The 17660-nt window shown below is 46.0% G+C and overlaps 1 protein-coding gene across 1 annotated transcript in view; it reads right to left on the bottom strand.

Annotated features, from left to right (window-relative positions):
* The window catches only part of sema5a (sema domain, seven thrombospondin repeats (type 1 and type 1-like), transmembrane domain (TM) and short cytoplasmic domain, (semaphorin) 5A), a gene marked incomplete in the record, with an annotated part of 225206 nt that overhangs the window by 132179 nt on the left and 75367 nt on the right, over positions 1-17660 (bottom strand).

The raw sequence follows: 17660 nt of genomic DNA, 5'->3' as shown, positions 1-17660 counted from the left end.
ACACACTGCACTCCACATTGAATGTGAACAATGCTACTGCTACTACAGAACTTGTCCAGCAATAACTGCCTAATGCTTCGATCCACAACACTCTCTGAAAAACTAGACTGCCTCTGTGTTCCAGTTTAGATTTTCTGTGTCAGAGGAAATAGCCTACTAATGAAGCATTTAAAACATCATGTCTCTCTGAAGGCCATTCTATTAACGATAGAACAGAGGGAGAGAGAAAGAGAAAGAGAAAGAGAGAGAGAGAAACAGGACAGGAAGGAAGGAACACTGAGGACTAGAACCCAGGTGATCATCCATCACCGTGGGCAACACAATGGGATGTGAACACAATGCAGACAGAGAGCAGGTGATTCATCAAGGAAGTGCTACATCCAACCCACAGCAGCTACTGTACAGGGTGTACAGGGTGTACAGGGTGCAAAGGCTCATGGTGCCAAGGCTGACTCTGCTGACTGGGGTTGGCAAGGGGGGAGTGTAGGACAGTGAGGGAGTAGGGGGTAAGGCTAGGGGGTAAGGAGGGGGTAAGGGGTAGTCATTGCAGAGTAGGCCTACTTTACCTGCTGCCAGATTCTATATAAACCAGATTGAGTGTGTGTTTGTGTTGTAAAAACACTCCATCTGATGGCAATCAGAAACTTCTCAGAAACTTTTCACTTCAAATCATTGTTTTGCTTTGTATTCTGAGAGTGTTTACAACACAAAAACAGTTCATCAGACAAAGTACTATCTCTCGCCTGAGTCGTCTGCACCCTTCCTGTTCATAGCCCCAATTGAAGAGATAATCCATGGGGAATGCAATCAAAGACACACAGAAATTGCAAAAGAGTTCTCTCTCTCTCGCTCTCTCTCTCTCGCTTTCTCGCTCTCTCTCTCTCTCTTCATCTCCAATGTTATCCCTTCTTCTCAGAGCAGAGGACTTCCCTTCTCTCCCTTATGCTTTTCTAAAACCTTGACTTTATTGTTCATTACAGTCGGAGAGTAGGAAGAGAGAGGGGGAGAGAAGGAGGGAGGAAAGAAGAGCGTTTTGCTGAGGTAACAGAGGCCAGTGAGATTATGATAGCAGGCCTCAGCCAGTATCGATCTTCTGGTGAACTCTATATCTGCAGTACCACAGGACAGACAGAAGGCAGTTAGCAGCTCTCTGAAACTCCAAACAACACAACACTGCCAAGAGGCTCCACGTTTCATCTTAAGTGATGAGGGTTGGTTTGAGGGAAAATTAGAGAGATTTCAATCAATAATGCCCCCCAAAATTCTAGAGGTCTGGTTTATTTTTCCTTCATACATCGAAGGATGACCTTGGCTGTTTTGACATGCTCATAAATATATTTTCTTTGTACATAAAGGATTAAGTCTGAGCATTGATTAAACATCAAATGGTAACTCTACCTCTTCTCTTCTTGTATAAAAAAAATCATGCACGGCATAGCTCTCAGCACAAAGCTTCATCAAGACACATCAAGACACGAGAGCGTAGTTTGTAGGTCATTTCCCACAGCAGACTACTTTCTTTTTTCAACAACAATGTAGACAAGTAAAATCAACAAAACCTGTGAGTATTCTTGTAGTGCATTCTTTCTAGGAATGTATTATGTATTTGTTTATTTGTTAGGGACCATGTACAACATGCAATTGCACCAGATTTAGCTAGATAGTACATTTTCTCAACTTGATCAATCTTTAATGCTCTTAATATGAGCTGAGAGGCACTGGCAGGGGAGACTTCCTTCATAATGAAACCTAACACAGAAAGAATATAAGACATGCCAAGGACGCCAAGGATGCAAATCTCACCGCAATAAAAATAATTGGATCTTTTAAAGAGAGGAGAAGGGAAATTAAAACGAGAGGAGGGGGTAAAGGGTAGTGGAGCTGGGGGACAAAGCAGAAGATGTCACGCCCTGATCTGTTTCACCTGTCTTTGTGATTGTCTCCACCCACCTCCAGGTGTCACCCGTTTTCCCCATTTTCCCACGGTATTTATTCCTGTGTTCTCTGTTTGTCTGTTGCCAGTTCGTCTTGTCTTGTCAACCAGCGTGTTTTTCCGTGCTCCTGCTTTTTCCTTGCCTCTGTTTTTCTAGTCCTCCTGATTTTGACCTTTTGCCTGCCCTGACTCTGAGCCCGCCTGCCTGACCAATCAGCCTGCCCTTACCTTGAGCCTGCCTGCCTCCCTGTACCATTTGGAACTCTGACCTGGTTAATGAACTTTTGCCTGTCCTTGACCTGCCTCTTGCCTGCCCCTTGTTGTTTAATAAATATCAGAGACTCTAACCATCTGCCTCCTGTGTCTGCAGGGTCTCGCCCTGTGTCGTTATAGTACGAACTGGTCATGACTGACCCAGCAGAGTTGGACCCTGCGGGGACCCTGCAGAGAGCCACCATTAAAAAACACGAGGAGCTACTTCAGAACCTTATGGAAGGGTTCCAATCTCTGGCGGAACGCCACAACCAGGGGTTCAAGGCGTTAATGGAGCAGGTCTGTGAATCTGAGTCACTCAGTCACTCAGTAACCCACCTACCAGTGGTGGGTTTGTTCTGCCTGCCCCGTTTCCCCGGGAACCCCGCATACCTCCTCCGTAGCGATATACTGGGGATCCTGGAACCTGCCGGGCGTTTCTTTCCCAGTGCTCCCTTATTTTTGAGCTACAGCCATCCTTTCGGATCAGTCGAAGATAGCGTATCTTATTATGCTAATGTATGGAAGGGCACTCTCCTGGGCTACAGCTGTTTGGGAGCAACAATCCGTTGTTTGCTATTATCTGTAGGATTTTATGGCAGAGGTGAGGAAGGTGTTTGATTCTCCGGTGCCTGGGAGAGAGGCGGCCCGAAAACTACTGAAATTAAATCAGAACTCCCATAGTGTGGCAGACTACGCAATAGATTTTCGCACATTGGCCACCGAGAGTGCCTGGAATCCGGAGGCCCTGTTTATTACCTTCACGGACTATCAGAGGAGATAAAAGACGAGCTAGCAGCCCGGGAGTTACCTTTGGACCTTGATTCCCTCATCGCCCTTACCATTAGGATTGATGGGCGTCTACCGGAACTCAGGAATGAGGCTGCATTTCTCGTTCAAATTTTTTTTATTGAACACACACAGGAATGGTGTATAGGTATAAAAGGCAGGTATACAATTTTTATCTAAACATAAAAGAGCAGACAGAAACAAAAAGACCCAGAGTTCTGGGTACAAAACAAGACATACAGAACAAGGACAGGTAGAAAGAAAGAGGTTAGGTGTCACCCCCCACTTCTTCCCCCCTGTATCCCTCCCCCACTTCTTCCCCCCCTTTATCCCTTCCCCTTATTCCCCTCCCGACTGCTGGGGTGGCGGTGCCAGCACATGCTGCCCAAAGGTGGATTAAAATATTACTATTGAGAGTGCGTTAAAAAGTACAAATTCACAGCGCCGAATGGTCCAAGTAAGAGAGGAAAGGCTGCCAGATTTGGTCAAATGTTGATAATTTATTGTTCAGAATATATCTAATCCTTTCTAAGTGTACAGTGTTTGCCAATTCGCTGAGCCATAATTTGGTAGTGGGCGCTTCCTTCTTTTTCCAAAACAACAAGATTCGTTTTTTTGCCGAAATGAGACTGTAAGAGATGAGTTGTTTTTGAGGGTTGGTTAATCCGTTTAGGGAATCAGACACTCCCAGAATTATCAGAAGCGGGTCTGGGTCAATTGAAGTCTCCAGAACTTCAGAGAGGATCCTAAAAATTCCACACCAGTAACCATACAAGCTAGAGCATAGGGCAAAGCAGTGGAGTAGTGTACCCTGTGCAGCCTGACATTTATCACACATAAGGGATGTATCAGGAAATATCCTATGCTGTTTGGTTTTGGGATAGTGTAATCTGTGTAATACCTTGAATTGTATGAGACGATGTCTGGAGTTAATGGAGCAGGTGTGGATATACTCCAAGCTATCTTCCCAGTCTGCCACCGAAATGTCAGTCCCTAGTTCTTCCTCCCATTTTGCCTTAATGGCATCTGTAGAAGGTGTGCTAACCGATTGAAAGCATCATATAAACGAGATATCAGTTTGCCTGAGGTGGGGGATGTTTTTATGCATCCGTCAAACATGGAAGGCTTAGCGTTCCCAAATGTTGGGAGGTGTTTTCTAACATAGTCTCTGATTTGTAGGTATCTGAAAAAGTTACTTCTGGGAAGATTATAAGTTTCCTTCAGCAACTCAAAGGAAGCAAAGGTCCCTTCTATATATAAATCCCCTATGGTACTTATCCCCAACTCTCCCTATTGCTCAAAGGTGTTATCAAGGTTAGAGGGGGCAAAGGAGGGGTTCCTGGCAACAGGGAGCAAGAATGACATTGGTCTAAGCTCAAAGTGGGTTTTAATTTGCTTCCAGATTCGGACTGTGTTATGTATAATACGATTGTTACGATAAAGTGACCTCTCCAGATTGACAGGCGACAAAATCACAGCACCAATAGAGAAGGAGTGACACTCCTCCCGCTCCATACTAAGCCAGCTGGGTGACGGACGTGCGTCATCCAGCAAAAACGTAACAGCGCGGAGGTTAGCGGCCCAATAATAAAATATAAAATTTGGGAGAGACAATCCTCCTTCCATTTTGGATTTGTAGAGGTGTATTTTACCTATCCTGTGTGTTTTATAATCCCAGATGAAAGGATTGATAATTGAGTCCAGTTGTTTATGAAAGGATTTAGGTATGAATACTGGGATGTTCTGGTATAGGTAGAGCAGTTGTGGGAGGAAGACCATTTTAATGGCATTAATTCTTCCAAGCAGAGAAATTGGGAGATTTCTCCAAAATTGTATGTTTGTCTTGATTTTTTGCATCAGAGAGGGGAAATTCTCTTTAAATAGTAAGGAGTATTGTTTGGTAACTACAATTTCTAGATAGGTAAATTTTTCTGAAGATAACTTAACTGGAAGATGTTCTAGCCAGGAGGTGTTTTGTAACCATATGGGCATTAATTCACTCTTGTTCCAATTTATTCTGTATCCCGAGAAGGTACCAAACAAATTAATCACATCAAGAATAGCTGGAATACTAGCTTGGGGTTCTGTTACATAGAGGAGAATGTCATCTGCGTATAGGGAAATCTTATTTAGAGTATCTTTAGTATTATAGCCGTGTATTGCTGCATCAGTTCTGATCGCCTGAGTGAGAGGTTCAATGATTAGGGTGAAGAGCATAGGCGACAGCACACAACCCTGCCTTGTCCCTCTGTAAAGGTTAAATCGGGGCGACAATGATTGGTTAGTGAGTATTCTCACACAGGGGTTCCTATATAAAAGCTGGATCCAATTTATGAACCCATCTCCAATATTACATTTCTGTAGGACTTTGAATAGATAGGACCACTCAACTTGGTCAAAAGCCTTCTCGGCGTCAAGAGATATAACGGCAAGGTCCACGTTTGGTAACCTCTGAGAATACATAATGTTGAAGAGGCGCCTGAGATTGAAGAATGAGTTTCTGTTCGGGATAAAGCCGGTCTGGTCCGAATGGACCAATTTGCCAATTAAAGTGCTAAGCCTGTTAGCCAGGGTTTTTGCTAAAATATTTTGGTCTGTATTAAGGAGGGATATTGGTCTGTATGACCCTACCTCTTCTGGATCTTTACCCTTCTTATGTATAACTGTCATGAATGCTTCATCCAAAGTAGATGGGAGAGCTCCATCCTCCTTGGCCTGAACCAACAGTTTGTGCAGGTAGGGAGAGAGCATGTTGCTGAATGTTTTATAGAATTCACCAGGGTATCCATCTGGGCCTGGGGTCTTTAATTGTTTCTCGAATTTCTTCAAGAGATATTTCCTTATTCAGGAAGTTAGAATCTTCCTGGTTCAGGGCAGGAAGATTACAGTCCTCCAAATAGTTTTGCATAATTAAGGGGTTAGGATATGCTTTAGATGTATATAGAGTCTCATAAAACTGACGGAATCTGTCATTGATGTCTTTGGGGGAAGAGAGTAATTCCCCAGATGCAGATTTAACTTTGTGAATCATTCGGTCACTCACATTTTTTCGAAGTTGTCTGGCGAGTAATTTGTGTGGTTTGTCACCAAACTCAAAATATTTTTGCTTGGCGTAGAGAAAAGATTTAGCAATTTTAGCTGAGAGAATCTGATTATATTCAAATTTTAAAGAGGTCATTTTTTTATGTTTCTCCATAGATGGATGTCTAGCATTCTCCCTATCCAGTAAGTGAATTTGTCCCTCCAGTTCTACCAATTTTCCCCTGTTTTGCCTACTCCTGGCAGTCTGATAGGAGATGATACAGCCTCTCAAATAAGCCTTAAGTGTTTCCCACAGTAATGCTGGGGAAGTCTCTGTGTTGTCGTTGGTATCAAAGAAAAATGTAATTTGGTCTTTAAGATGTTCACAGAATGTTGGTTCTGTGAGGAGCTGAGGATTTAACCTCCAGACCGTCTCGTTTGGTACGATGTCACCCAATCTCAGGGACAAGGTGAGTGGACTGTGGTCCGAGATTATAATATCATGATACTTCACATTACAGGTATAGGGGAGTAGTTTAGCATCAACCAAAAAGTAGTCAATTCGAGTATAAACATTGTGAACATGAGAGTAAAAGGAGTATTCCCTACCCGTAGGGTTAGTGATCCTCCATATATGAAATAAGTTAGAATTCTTTATGTAGGTATTCAAGAATTCACTTGAATAGGAGGTGGGGGTTCGCCGGGTAGAGGATCTGTCCAAATATTGTTCTTGCACACAGTTAAGGTCCCCTCCAATGATCAGGTTAGTATGGGAGATATCTGGAATCAGGGCAAGGACTTTTGAAAAAAGAGGGATTATCAATGTTTGGCCCATAGATATTTAGTAGAGTTACAGAAGTAGAGTGGATCTCTCCTATTACGATCACATAATGACCCTCTTTATCCACAATAGTGGTTTTATGTAGAAAGGGAATTCCTTTCCGTACCAGAATCGCTGTGCCTCTCGTTTTGGCAGAGAAGTTAGAGTGATACACTTGCCCCACCCACCTACATTTAAGTCTGCTATGAGAATAATTTTTCAGATGGGTTTCTTGCAAAAATATAATATCAGACGAGAGTGCTTTCAAGTGGGCTAGGACCTTGCCTCTCTTAATTGGTTCGTTTAACCTGTTATGGCTGCACGCTGAATATTGAAAAAACTGGAAAATGTGTGCACATTTTCAAACGGCCTCCTAAGAAACTTTTTATTTTCCAATATGCATATATTTACTACTGTTGGATAGATAACAGTCTGTAGTTTCTAAAAAGGTTTGAATTGTTTCTCTAAGTCGAACAGAAATATTTTTACAGCCATTTTCCCAGCCGAATTGAGTTTCCCAAAATGCGATGTGTCTCTTTAAGACCTTCTCTATAAAAGGCCATTTGACTTAGGACCATAGGGACACGTCAGAGGCGTACCTTAGACTGTAATGCGGAAGTGAGAATTGAAAGGGGTCGAATATCTCGTCCCTGGACTGAATAACAGAACTTCTTGTGAGACATGCGCAGTTAAAATAAAAATCCGGGCGCGAAGGATAATTTGATCTCGGCTTCTGGAACAAGGTAGGTAACTTTGAATATGATGCCTGACTACGATATTATTTGCTACATGTCACAAAATCATCCTAAAGGTTGTTTTTTCAATATACTTTAATTATATTATTGCAATTTATTCTGGACTTTAGATGTGAAACGACGGAAGAATTTTTTGAAGAAACGCTTTCTGGCGCAGCAATGCTACCGTGCTAGCTAACCAAAGAGGGGAATCCTTCGTTCTGGAACCCAACTAAAGACTCTACTGGACATTGGACCCCGTTACAACATTCTGATGGAGTACCAAGAAAGATAAGACCCAATTTGGGATGCTTTTTCATATATATGTCGAACTGTTGAATGCTAACGCTGCTAACTATGCTAGGCTAGCGCTTGACTAGAATCAATGCTGCCTTATGCTAGCTTATGATGTTAGCTAATATAACGATATATTGTGTTTTCGCTGTAAAACACTTCAAAAATCGGAAATGTTGTCTGTATTCACAAGATATCTGTCTTTCATTAGTTATCCACCATATGTTTTTCTGAAATGTTTTATGAGGTGTAATTAGTAGCCGACGTTGGTGTATGTATTTTCTCTGGCTACTCCCGGCTGGATTCAGACTCTAGCTATGTGTTAGCATTTTTGGGTAGCATCAATGTAAAACAGATTTATAGCTAAAATATGCACTTTTTATGAACAAAACATAGATTTATTGTGTAACATGTTATATGACTGTCATCTGAGGTCGTTTTTTCTGGGCTCTTTAGGTTGGTTTTAGTTTATTTCGGTTGGTTGTGCATGCTACTTCAATCATAATTCATACTTCATAATCATAATTCATACGTGTCTGTCCACTTTTGTATTTGGTGGTGAGCTAACATAAATATATGTGGTGTTTTCTCTGTAAAACATTTAAAAAATCGGACATGTTGGCTGGATTGACAAGATGTTTATCTTTCAAATGCTGTATTGGACTTGTTAATGTGTAAAAGTTAAATATTTTTAAAAAATAGATTTTGAATTTCGCGCTCTGCAGCTGTTGTCATTTTTGGTCCGAGGTCGGGCTTGCACCCCAAACAGGTTAAACCCTTGACATTCCAGGAAGTGAATGTGAGCCCCGCCCCCCTCTCATTTGTAGTTCCTATGGTGGCCTGCATAACATGTAACTCAATAAAAAGGTAAGAAAGCGCACCAAACCATCACGATCAGCATATGTAGCAGCTACACCCGAGCAGTATCCAGCCAGCCACTCCCCCCCTGCAAGCACCTTTACTTCCCACCCTGTTCCCCTACTTTCCCCACTATTTACCCCCCCTTAACATGCATACACAAATAGGAGAGAAAAAAAGAGAAAAATAAAAATAATAAACACATTGTCTGGCCGATGCCAAAAAAGCATGGCGCGACCTCGAACAAGAGGTAAAACAAGAATAAAATCCAAACTATACGTTCACCTCTCACTATCCTAGAACTTCTACTAACATATGAACTGAGGAGGCTCCCGCGAATAAAGTGTTCAATTAGCGTCTAATAAACCTAAAGAGAATAAGTTGCAACTTAAACATATTGCGCACTTAAGCGTCATCTTGGGTCAATCCCTGAGATAAGCAAGATATAGCATCACAAGATTATATTGCTAAGCAATGCCGGTCTAAACATGAACCATCAGCAACCAACATAGACAGCAGTACATTTACATATTGTGGGTTAGATCGGAAACAAGAATTTTTCTAAATTAAACGTACCCCCCAGTCAGAAAATAAATAAATAAAAAGGTTTTCATATATATATATATATATACATATACATATACATACACATACATATATACATACACACATACACACACACACATACATACGTACATACACACATACATACACACACACACATACACCCCCCAAAAATACATATAAAAGTATATATTTAAAAATATCTATACATATACACACACACACACCCATACCTATATACATATGCATATATACACATACATACACATACATACACAAACATTCATGCCCCAGAGTAATAATCTACACTAATTTAAAATATACACATACATAATAGTAAAATGCTAAGAGAAAATAATTATAAAGTACAAATAATAATTATATGTACGCACACCTACACAGACACTACAGAGGGCTGGTGGGGATCTAATCGGGAGAGCGGCCCTCGGCTAAAACAAAGGCAGAACGGCACAAAACATCAACTTGCTATCCAGGTGTCTGTGTCTGCCCCTTCCCAACCATCACCCCCAGTCCCCTGCAAGCAATAAATAAATGGTATTGTAATAACAATAAATGTAAGAATTGAAAAATAAATAACAAAACAAAACAAAAAATGGGGGAATATAAGTATATTCATCCGAAAGTGTCAATGATCAAACCTGGAAGGCATCCCAAATAGGCATCGCTCTGAACACAGCCAGACTGAAAGTGACTTTAACTGAGAGCCCAGACCGCCCTCCACAGCATCTTACATGTTCGGTAGGCCTTGTTGAGACCGTTCAATACGGTTTCACCCGTTATGATATAGTATGGATTCGATTCCATGAGCAGACCCTAACACACAATGACAAGGCACTCTAACCTGTACGGGGGATTGGCGTATGTTCCCGGATAAACTTCTCTGCGTCCAAAACCGAGGAGAGACAAATCTTCTCACCGGAAGGCGGGGTAATTCTTAGCCTTGCAGGGAAGAGCAAGGCTGGGCGAAGATGGAGTTTGTAGAGTTTGGTCATGACATCTCTGTAGCCGCCGCGGTGCTTTGCCACATCGGGCGCGTAATCATCATAGACACGGAAGGGGGGCAATTTATGTAACAGGTTGCCCCTCATTCGGGCCTCGCGTAGGATAAGATCCTTGGTCTTGAAACTGTGACAACAGATGATTACTGGGCGAGGACGTTGGTCCGGTCCAGGCACTGGGACAAGGGCGCGATGTGCACGGTCCAGCTGGGGGTCCGAAGCCAAAACATCCAATCCCATTGCATCCTTCAATAGCTTGGCGAAGAAGTCGGTGGGGCGAGAGTCCGCCTCTACCCCCTCTGCCAGACCAACAGCGCGAAGGTTATTACGTCTGGAACGGCCCTCCAGGTCGACCACTTTCACAGAAAGCCTCTGCACACTATCCTGCAGTGACGAGCATAGCTTCTCTAACTCGTCGATCCTACCAGCGTTGAATTCAGAAGCTTTCTCAAGGTCCACAATACTCTGGCCCTGCGAAGCGACCGTTCGAATGGTGCTCTCGATTTTGGTGTCCAGTTCAGCAATAGTAGCCTTAAGATCCTCAGCTAAAGCAACACGTAGTTCTCCCAAAGCCCGGGTAAGTTCTTTAAGTGTCACGTTGTTGCCTGTGCCTTCCGCCATGTCTGTCTCGTTGTTTGGTGTGGAGTAGGCCTCCGATGTGGATTTATTGTCCTTTGGTCGCTTATTACTCGGCATTTTTACACAGAAAGTTACAATGTTGTATTAGAAAGAAACGTTTGATGTAAAAACTATAATAAAGTAGGTTAAGTTAGATTATTTCGCAAAAAAGTTGCAGGAGCCTCTCACACACCACCGTTCACTCCAACATGCTAGCTCCGCCCCAGGCTGCATTTCTGAGAAGATCCGATGCCACCCGAGTTCCCTCGAATCATGGGCAACGGGTCTGTCGGATACACTGGAACCTATGCAACTGGGCAGAGCTAGATTATCGCCTAGGGAACGGTCACGTAGGCTAAGCTCCAACAGTTGTCTGTATTGTGGTGCTGCGCGGAATTAAATAGCCACCTGCCCAGTACAGAGATCTGACTCATTAGTAGGTACGAGTACACTGGTGAGCCAGATTGGGAATTCACTAATTCCCATTACCCAAACTAATTTTTGTTGTGATCCTGCTGTGGTGAGAGCAGTCTAAGTCTCTCCGGGTGCTGATTGACTCTGGGGCAGATGAGAGTTTTATGGACACTATCCTGGTATCGGAACTAGGTATCTCCATTCAACTCCTCTCCGTTCCCAAGAACGCCAGGGCACTGGACGGCCGCTCCATTGGAAGAGTCACGCACAGCACAGTTCCCATTCATCTGCGGGTATCTGGAAATCACAATGAGTAAATACAGCTTCTCCTCAGTGAGTCTCCCCACATCCCTGTTGTTTTGGGATTTTCTTGGCTCCAGAAGCACAACCTCGATATTGACTGGGCCATTGGTTCATTCCTGGGTTGGAGCCCGTTCTGTCATTCACATTGCCTGAAGGCGACGCAGCCTCCCCCGGAACGTCCACCTCCAGGGTTAAGTCCAGCCTCGGATTTCTCTGCTGTTCCCGCAGAGTACCATGACCTCCTGGAGGTTTTCAGCAAGGCTCATGCTACCTCCCTTCCTCCACACCGTTCTTACGATTGTGCTATTGACCTCCTCCCAGATACCACACCGCCTCGAGGCTGGCTATATTCCCTGTCTGGCCCTGAGACCAAGGTCATGGAGGAGCACATTGAGGACTCTCTGGCTACTGGGAGTATTCACCCTTCTGCCTTCCCTGCCGGCGCAGGGTTCTTCTTTGTGGGGAAGAAGCGTGTTTTTCCATGCTCCTGCTTTTTCCTTGCCTCTGTTTTTCTAGTCCTCCTGGTTTTGACCTTTTGCCTGCCCTGACTCTAAGCCCGCCTGCCTGACCAATCAGCCTGCCCTTACCTTGAGCCTGCCTGCCTCCTTGTACCGTTTGGAACTCTGACCTGGTTAATGAACTTTTGCCTGTCCTCGACCTGCCTCTTGCCTGCCCCTTGTTGTTTAATAAATATCAGAGACTCTAACCATCTGCCTCCTGTGTCTGCATCTGGGTCTCGCCCTGTGTCGTTATAGAAGGTAAATGAGGAGAAGAAAAGAGAGGAGAGCGGTAAAGAGGAGAAGAGACGTGAAGAGGGGGAGAGTTAGAGGAGAGAGAGAGAAGAAGACAGGGGGAGAGGAAAAGTACAAAAGGAAAGGAGAGAAGAAGAGAAAAATAGAAGAGGGTAGCAACCAAAGTTGTACCAAATCTCACAATAGCACTCCGACCACTTCAGCTGAACGCTGTTTTTTTTTTAGATAGGTAGCTCCTTAACTCTCTCACCTAAAACCCTGTTCCAGTCAGATGCAAAGCAGCCTCTAGACTCAGGGTCAGTTTAAATTGGCAATTGGCCCGTGGTCCAGATTACCAAGGCTTTCTCTCTCTGGAGATGGGGCCTGCCTGGGGCAAAGGAGGGTTGATAGGGGCTAGAGGAATCTACACTGAGTGAGGGATGAGATAAAGGCTAAGAAGGATGGATGAAGGGATGGGGGAGGATGAGAGAAGAAGGGATGGGATGAAGCATCTTTAATAACCAGCCCTGTCCCAGTGAGCGCCAACAAAAGAGTGACTCCCCATGGATTTCTGCCTTTCTCTATGGGGAGTATCTCTCTTTTCTTATCTCTCTCTCGCTCTACCTCACTTTCTTTCTCTCATCTCTATCTATCACGATCTCCGTTCTCTTTTTCCTCTATTCTTCCCTCTCCTCGTCTTCTTCATGTCTTTTGTTCTCCCTCTCTCTCCCCAACCCCCCTCCCCCCATTCTCTCTATTCTCCCCTGGTCTTTGAGGGTGTACACAGCCAGTGTCTATCCTCTGTCCAGAGCATCAGTAAACTGCCAGTGTCTAGCCTCTGTCCAGAGCATCAAAGGAGCCTGCTGTTTTCCCCCAGGAAGAGATCCAGATAAACCTCTAACGTGTCAATGTTTGACTGGTTACTCACTGGGCTACACGATTCTTAGCCCCACAGGAGGTAAGTACACACATACAGCCTTCAGCCATGGAAATCAAGGAGAAAGGAGGGAGCATGCTGGGGTAATGGTTACTATGCCATTGTGAGATGAAGGGATGAAAGGAGGGAAAGAGCTACAATTATACTGTACAGTATGTTTACAAATATCACTTTGCACTGCTCAAACACATGCTATTGCTTTCAACATCAAAGGTTGACAAAAAAGATAAGATAAATTATTTTATAGCATAATTGTAATAACAATCAATTTGCTTGATTCAATTGATTTGGTTTTGTGCTGCCAGGCTTAACTAAGAAAAGTTAGTTAATCTGTGCTTCTTCCTCTGGCAGGCAGAACACAAGGTGCAAATAACTTAGCAAACTGCAAAAGTACTATCGTCATGCAGCAGAACAGAATGGGTCTGCAGAACAGAATGGGTCTGGACCACAGGAACCACAGGAATTTCGCACGTGGTTTTAAGAGCTGGGGTAGGCATACACGTATAGGGAATTAACACTGACTGCAGAGAAGACTACAGTTAGACAGGTGGGGCATTAAGATTGACTGCAGAGAAGACTACAGTTAGACAGATGGGGCATTAAGACTGACTGAAGAGAAGACTACAGTTAGACAGGTGGGGCATTAAGACTGACTGAAGAGAAGACTACAGTTAGACAGGTGGGGCATTAAGACTGACTGAAGAGAAGACTACAGTTAGACAGGTGGGGCATTAAGACTGACTGAAGAGAAGACTACAGTTAGACAGATGGGGAATTAAGACTGACTGAAGATGTCACGCCCTGGCCTTAGTATTCTTTGTTTTCTTTATTATTTTAGTTAGGTCAGGGTGTGACATGGGGAATGTTTGTGTTTTGTTGGTTTTGGGTGTTTCTATGGAAAAGGGGTTGTTGGGTGTAGTATATGGGTTTGTGTTGAGTACATGTGTCTAGCGTTGTCTATGTATGTTTAGTTGTCTAGGAGAGTCTATGGTTACCTGAATGAGTTCCCAATTAGAGACAGCTGATTTCGGTTGTCTCTGATTGGGAGCCTTATTTAGGGTAGCCATAGGCTTTCATTTGTTGTGAGTAGATGTCTATGTGATACGTTGGTAGCCAGTGTGTGCACATCGTTGTTTAGCTTCACGATCGTTTTCTTGTTTTGTTTAGTGTTTAAGTGTTTTTGTTTCGTTTGCCTTCTTCGTTAATAAAAAGGAGATTGCTTATTTTCCTAAAGCTGCGTTTTGGTCCGTCAATCCTCCACACGATCGTGACAGAACTACTCACCATTACAGGACCAAGCGGCATGGAAAGCGGCAACAGGACCCACCTACACAGGATTCGTGGACATGGGAGGAGATACTGGATGGTAAGGGGCCGTGGGCACAACCGGGAGAATATCGCCTTCCTCGTGAAGAGCTGGAGGCAGCTAAAGCCGAGAGGAGGCGATATGAGGAGGCAGCACGGAGACAAGGCTGGAAGCCCGTGAGTACAACCCAAAAAATTCTTGGGGGGGGCCTTAAAGGGAGTGTGGCGAAGTCAGGTAGGAAACCTGCGCCTACTCCCTGTACTTACCGTGGAGAGCGAGAGTACGGGCAGACACCGTGTTACGCAGTAGAGCGCACGATGTCTCCTGTACGCGTGCATAGCCCGGTTCGGTACATTTCAGCTCCACGTATCGGCCGGGCTAGACTGAGCGTTGAGCCGTATGTCATGAAGCCGGCCCAACGCATCTGGTCACCAGTGCGTCTCCTCGGGCCGGCGTACATGGCACCAGCCTTACGCATGGTGTCCCCGGTTCGCCTACATAGGCTGGTGCGGGTTATTCCACCTCCCCGCACTGGTCAGGCGACGGGGAGCATACAACCAGGTAAGGTTGGGCAGGCTCGGCGCTCAAGGGAGCCAGTACGCCTGCACGGTCCGGTATTTCCGGCGCCACTTCCCCGCCCCAACCCAGTACCACCAGTGCCTCCTCCACGCACTAGCCATATGGTGCGTGTCTCCAGCCCTTTACCACCAGTGCCTAAACCACGCACCAAGCCTCCTGTGTGTCCCCAGAGTCCTGTGCGTCCTGTTGCTGCTCCCCGCACTAGCCCTGAGATGCGTGTCCCCAGCCCGGTACCACCAGTCCCGGCACCACGCACCAGGTCTACAGTGCGCCTCAGCCGGCAGGAGTCTGCCGTCTGCACAGCGATGCCTGAACTGCCCGTCTGCCAAGCGCCATCTGAGCCATCCGTCTCCCCAGCGCCATCTGAGCCATCCGTCTCCCCAGCGCCATCTGAGCCATCCGTCTGCAATGAGCCTACAAAGCCGCCCGTCTGCCATGAGCCTGCAAAGCCGCCCGTCTGCCATGAGCCTACTGAGCCGCCCGCCAGACAGGAGCCGCTAGAGCCGCCCGCCAGACAGGAGCCGCTAGAGCCGTCCGTCAGACAGGATCTGCCAGAGCCGTCCGTCAGACAGGATCTGCCAGAGCCGCCAATCAGACAGGATCTGCCAGAGCCGCCAATCAGACAGGATCTGCCAGAGCCGCCAGCCAGCCATGAGCAGCCAGATCAGTCAGCCAGCCATGAGCAGCCAGATCCGTCAGCTAGCCATGAGCAGCCAGATCCGTCAGCTAGCCATGAGCAGCCAGATCCGTCAGCCAGCCATGAGCAGCCAGATCCGTCAGCTAGCCATGAGCAGCCAGATCCGTCAGCTAGCCATGAGCAGCCAGATCCGTCAGCCAGCCATGAGCAGCCAGATCCGTCAGCCAGCCATGAGCAGCCAGATCCGTCAGCTAGCCATGAGCAGCCAGATCCGTCAGCTAGCCATGAGCAGCCAGATCCGTCAGCTAGCCATGAGCAGCCAGATCCGTCAGCCAGCCATGAGCAGCCAGATCCGTCAGCCAGCCATGAGCAGCCAGATCCGTCAGCCAGCCATGAGCAGCCAGATCCGTCAGCCAGCCATGAGCAGCCAGATCCGTCAGCTAGCCATGAGCAGCCAGATCCGTCAGCCAGCCATGAGCAGCCAGATCCGTCAGCTAGCCATGAGCAGCCAGATCCGTCAGCTAGCCATGAGCAGCCAGATCCGTCAGCTAGCCATGAGCAGCCAGATCCGTCAGCTAGCCATGAGCAGCCAGATCCGTCAGCTAGCCATGAGCAGCCAGATCCGTCAGCCAGCCAGGAGCAGCCAGATCCGTCAGCCAGCCATGGGCCGTCCCTCAGTCCGGAGCTGCAGTCCCTCAGTCCGGAGCTGCAGTCCCTCAGTCCGGAGCTGCAGTCCCTCAGTCCGGAGCTGCAGTCCCTCAGTCCGGAGCTGCCGTTCCTCAGTCCGGAGCTGCCGTTCCTCAGTCCGGAGCTGCCGTTCCTCAGTCCGGAGCTGCCCCTTATCCTGGTGCTGCCCCTTATCCTGGTGCTGTCCCTTACCCTGGTACTGCCCCTTAGTTCGGAGCTGCCCCTGACCCTGGTACTGCCCCTTACCCTGGTACTGCCCCTTAGTCCGGAGCTGCCCCTTAGTCCGGAACTGCCCCTTAATGCAGTGGGGTTAATGTGGAGGGGGGTCATTTGGAGGAAGCTAAGGAGGCGGTTAGGGACTGTGGTGACGTGGGGACCACGACCAGAGCCGGAGCCGCCACCGTGGATGGAAGCCCACCCAGACCCTCCCCTAGACTGGTTAATGGTGCGCCCGGAGTTCGCACCTCAAGGGGGGGGTTATGTCACGCCCTGGCCTTAGTATTCTTTGTTTTCTTTATTATTTTAGTTAGGTCAGGGTGTGACATGGGGAATGTTTGTGTTTTGTTGGTTTTGGGTGTTTCTATGGAAAAGGGGTTGTTGGGTGTAGTATATGGGTTTGTGTTGAGTACATGTGTCTAGCGTTGTCTATGTATGTTTAGTTGTCTAGGAGAGTCTATGGTTACCTGAATGAGTTCCCAATTAGAGACAGCTGATTTCGGTTGTCTCTGATTGGGAGCCTTATTTAGGGTAGCCATAGGCTTTCATTTGTTGTGAGTAGATGTCTATGTGATACGTTGGTAGCCAGTGTGTGCACATCGTTGTTTAGCTTCACGATCGTTTTCTTGTTTTGTTTAGTGTTTAAGTGTTTTTGTTTCGTTTGCCTTCTTCGTTAATAAAAAGGAGATGGCTTATTTTCCTAAAGCTGCGTTTTGGTCCGTCAATCCTCCACACGATCGTGACAGAAGAGAAGACTACAGTTAGACAGATGGGGCATTAAGACTGACTGAAGAGAAGACTACAGTTAGACATGTGGGGCATTAAGACTGACTACTGTGACTGGTGGACTTTCCTGAATCCCTGATCCAGCTTAGCCTAGAGATGGCTTCTGCACATAGCCCATGGTGCAATCTAAGCCCATAGGATCTCCTGACAAAATAAGAATGA

The sequence above is a fragment of the Salvelinus fontinalis genome, chromosome 25, assembly GCF_029448725.1.
Source record: "Salvelinus fontinalis isolate EN_2023a chromosome 25, ASM2944872v1, whole genome shotgun sequence".
In the NCBI taxonomy this organism is placed as follows: domain Eukaryota; kingdom Metazoa; phylum Chordata; class Actinopteri; order Salmoniformes; family Salmonidae; genus Salvelinus; species Salvelinus fontinalis.
The sequence above is the reverse complement of the archived record's forward strand: the minus strand, read 5'-3'. Positions and strand labels throughout refer to the sequence as shown.